This window comes from Aethalodelphis obliquidens, unplaced genomic scaffold, assembly GCF_003676395.1.
Source record: "Aethalodelphis obliquidens isolate GAN/ISIS:26980383/991018 unplaced genomic scaffold, ASM367639v1 scaffold6, whole genome shotgun sequence".
NCBI lineage: Eukaryota > Metazoa > Chordata > Mammalia > Artiodactyla > Delphinidae > Aethalodelphis > Aethalodelphis obliquidens.
This window is the reverse complement of record NW_020837950.1, coordinates 75,144,203-75,148,932: the sequence shown is the minus strand read 5'-3', so window position 1 is coordinate 75,148,932 and position 4,730 is coordinate 75,144,203.

The window sequence follows — 4,730 nt, the reverse complement described above, 5'->3', positions numbered from 1 at the left end:
GTGGGGGCTGGGGGAGGGGGACGGAAGGTTAGTGTTTAATGGGTGCAGAGCTCAGTTTGGGAAGATGGAAAAGTTCTGGAGATGGATGGTGACGGCTGCACAGCAACGCGAATGTACTTAATGCCACTGAACTGTGCACTTAAAAACAGAAGTAGAGTCATGGATGTAGAAAACAAATTTATGGTTACCAGCGGGTAAGGGGGGGAGGGATCAATTGGGAGACTGGGATGGGCATAGACACACTACTATATATAAAATAGGTAACTCATAAGGGCCTACTGTAGCGCACAGGGAACTCTACTCAATACTCTGTAATGGCCTATATGGCCTAAAAGAGTGGATATATGTATAGGTGTAACTGATTCACTGTGCTGTACACCTGAAACTAACACAACGTTGTAAATCAACTATACCCCAATAAAAAAATTTTTTTAATGGTTAACGTGGTAAATGTTATGTTATATGTATTTTACCACAATAAAAAAAAAATTGGAGACAGGGTCTTTAAAGAGGTGAACAATGTAAAATGAGGTCCCAAGGGTGGGCCCTGATCCAATCTGACTGGTGTCCTTATAGGAGGAGGAGATTAGGACACAGACACACACAGAGGGACGACCCTGTGAGGACACGGGGAGGAGGTGGCCGTCTGCACGCCCAGGAGAGGCCGCCTCAGGAGGACCCAGCCCCGTGCACACCCTGAAATGGGACTTGCAGCCCCCAGGACTGGGGCGAGCAAATGCCTGTTGTCTGAGGCCCCCAACGCACCCTCCCCAGTCTGTAGTATTTGCTGCAGCTGCCCTAGAAAACTCATGTACAGATTAAAGGAGAAACATCGTATGATCATCTCAACTGACGAATAAACGAAAATTCAACATTCGTTCATGATTTTTTATCATTAGCAAACTAGGAATAAAATTGGACTTCCTGTGAATCTCCCGGGTCTTCCCCGCGCTCTGCTCCTTGTCTTTGGGGTTGGAGGGAAGACCTGGGGCCACAGGACGAGCCCCACCCTCTGCCACCAGCACAAGGATCCCCAACAAGCCCTTCCCAGGCCGCCCGCCCGGGGGCCTCCAAGGTGTCTTTTCAGCCTGTTAACAAGCAGTCCTGGCCATCGAGACCCAGCAAAGGGCGCGAGATCAGGGATGTCGCCGTGAGCATCTGGGGAAGCCAGCTCCAGCGCCCAGACCTCAGCCAGAGACCCAGGACCGGGTGGACAAAACTGGAAGGTGGACGAGGCCCGAGTCCCCTCCTGGACGCCCTTGACTGGACAGCCCTCGCCCGGCCAGAAACCACATAACATTCCCCACATGTGTGCATGCACACACGTGCACGTGGGCACAGCCCCACACGTGCATATACACGCCCATGCATGCACACACACATTCCACATGTATATGGCCGTACATGGGCAGGCACACAGACCCATGCATGCACATACACACACGTGGGCCCACAGGTACACACGTGCGGGTGCACGCAGGTTCATGTGTGGGCACGTGGGTGTGCACGTAGGTACACACATGCACACACATGCAAGCATGCCTCACCACATTCCAAACGGTGAAACATTTATACGCCTCATTGTTTAAACCAATGCAGTGACACGCAAAATTGCTAAAAGGATCTAAAAAGGAAGCCAGATGATTTGGAAATTCAAAGCTACTCTCCTAAGTAACTCCTCGGTCAGAGAGCAAATGAAAGTAGCTGTGACAGACGATTTTACAGGTGTTGGGAGAGAGACTGCACATCCCCGGGGCCAGCTTCAGGAACGGTTGTCAGGGAATTCGCAACCTTAAATGTTTTTATTACTGAGCAAGAGAGACTGAAAATAAATGAACTCAACATTCGACACAAGGAGGGAAAACAGAACAATAAAGTAAATCCGCGGGAGGCAGGAGCGAGGAGTACAGATAAAGGCGGACTAATGAATTGGAAACGAGGAAAATGGGGGAACTCAAAAGTAAATCCAAGCGCTGGTTCCTCAAAATAAATAAATAAAATAAACAAACGTCTGGCCAGGCTAATCAACAGAGCGAGAGAACCCAGACGCCGTGCGGGCCCAGAAGAGGGGACAGAGAGCCCGGATTAAAAGCAACAGGTTAGTACATGGGATATTCTTGATGAAACTGACACCGTTCGAAGACAATATAAATTACCAAAATCAACTTAAATAGGTTTTTAAAAGCTATATCCACAGCTGCAGAAAAATAGGAAAAGGTGCATGATGGGCAGTCACTTCCCCTCCCACTCGACACCAGGGCAGAGGCCCACGGTCGGGATGGGCTGCGGGCACCCCGGGAGGGGGGCCCGGCTGAGCAGTGGGGTGGGGGAGGGGGTCAAGGTCAGGGGGCCCGGGGAAAGGGAGGAGGGGCTTGGCACCTACAGGCTGGTGGCCACTGTGAGGGGACCAGGGCCCTCTCCCTGCTGTCCGGAGGCCTGGGGTGGAGGCCAGGAGACGGACCCTGCTTGCCCTCGACCCTGACCACTCTGACCCTTGACCCCAACCACCGCCGAGCTCCACCCCACCCCCACCGCCCCTCCACGCCGTCATGTCAGGGCCTCCCTGGCCACACTGGATTCTCGGGGGCGTGTCTTCTCCAACTGGAATCTCCTCCATCTTGTGTATTTTGCAGGATTTGCCCGAAGTCGTCTGGGGTGGGTGTGGTCTTTGCAGGAAGATGCTCAGCCCGTCTTGTTCAGTGGTTGCAGGACGAGCCCTGGGTTCTGACTTGCGGCACCGGTTTCTGCACTATTTTCCTGGGAACTCGCCCTTTCCTCCCCGCCGCCCACCTCGCCCTCTCACCATCGGCAGGGGCCCTGCTGCCCTCAGGCTCTGTCCTCTTGTCGCCCCTGACTGTCCCTCTGGGCTCCATCCCGCTCGGCCCGTCACCTTAGTCCATCAGAGGCAAGACTCCCGTCTCCTCGCTCTGGCTCTGTCCGCTTCCATCGTTTCTGCTCTTACTTTACCATCGATTCCTCCTTCTGTCTTTGACTTTATCCTTTAATTCCCTGAATTCAGGCACCAGCAAGCGACCCCTGAACGGTGACCGCCCGAGAGAGCTCAGATGGATTTTCCACTTCTGCGGGGAGAAGACTGTACGTGACCCTCCAAATCCAAGGTATTTACTATCTGGGGGCAACCAGCATGGGGGTCACAAGGCACTCACCTGGAAGAGGTCAGGAGGCTGGGAGCTGCGGAGCAGCGGTGCTCACCTGGGCTCCTAAGACGCCCCTCCGCAGCCGCCCAGACCTGCAGGCTGACCCCGAGCAGCTTGGAGTGACACAGATGTGCTCAGCCTGGAGACCCACGGCCGGCCCAGCTGGACAGGGTTGTGGGGAGCTCTCCCCTGCCCGCCCGCCACCTGCCCAGGGCCCCCCGGGGCTGGGCCTGGCTGGGCTCACTCCTGCACACAGCGCTGCCCCTGCCGTCGCCGACTCTCTCCCGCGCTTCCCCGCCTGGGCCCTACAGTAGCCTTTGCCAGGCCAGGGTCCCCTCCTCCAGCCCCTGCTGAAGAGCCATCCTGGGGGCTCTCCAGCCGTCCCGACACCACCAGCACCACGTCCCCTGCAGCCACCTTCCCGTCTCGCCGCCCCCCCGGCCCCCTCGGCAACTTATTTTTGTTCTTTCCTCTTTCAGCTAAACCTGGGCAGCTTCCAGGGCTTCCCTGGAGGTCCACTGGTTAAGACTCCACGCTTCCACTGCATGGGACAAGGGTTCAATCCCTGTCAAGAAACTAAGATACCACATGCTGCGCAGCGTCGCCAAAAAAAGCCCAAAAAAGGGCTTCCCTGGTGGCGCAGCGGTTGAGAGTCCGCCTGCCGATAAAGGGGACGCGGGTTCGTGCCCCGGTCCGGGAAGATCCCACATGCTGCGGAGCGGCTGGGCCCGTGAGCCATGGCCGCTGAGCCTGCGCGTCCAGAGCCTGTGCTCCGCAACGGGAGAGGCCACAACAGTGAGAGGCCCGCGTACCGCAAAAACAAAACAAAAAAAACAAAAAAACCCAGGCAGCTTCCAAATCCCTGCTGTCCAGGTGACACCCCAAACGGGCCCAGCCAGTGGCAGGGGCCTCTGACTGGACACGTGGACTGTTCAGAAAAGGCAGGAGGCCCCTCTGCATCTGTCTGCGGCACAGACATCCATCCCCCTACTTCCCCAGGAGAGCAACCAGGAGCCGAACTGTGCCTCTGAGGACAGCGGGGCCCTCAGGCTGCCGCCGAGGTTTTAAGAGAAGAAAGACCTCTTCGACACTGATGGGAAAAGAAGCCTTTACCGCCACTTCAGTTCTGCAAGTAACTGTGTCAGAACAGGTGCTGCTGAGTTTCCCAAGAGGCACGAGGTGGGTGGGTGCCCGGCAGGCAGCCGCGCAGCGCTCAAAGACCCTGCCCCCCACCTCGCAGGGCAGGGCCAATGGGGGGCCCATGGGGAAGAGCACGCTTCCCAGCCTTGCCCGGCCCCCAGCTAAGCCCAAACCAGTTCAGAAGGCGCTTCCAGTTAACAACAGGGCCCCACGACCATTTTCTCAGGAAAGAAAAGCAAGAATATTTCTCCAAAGATTATAAACGTCTCCTTTCGCTATCGCAAATCCTTCCTCTTACCCAAAGTTCCTTAGATCAACGTGTTTGGTAGAAAGCCTATGATTTTATTGTTAGAATGAACAAAAAGAGACGCGAGGCCAGCCAGGCCTACGTGACCTGGGGCGGAAAGCGAGCGGCAGAAGCCACACCGCAAA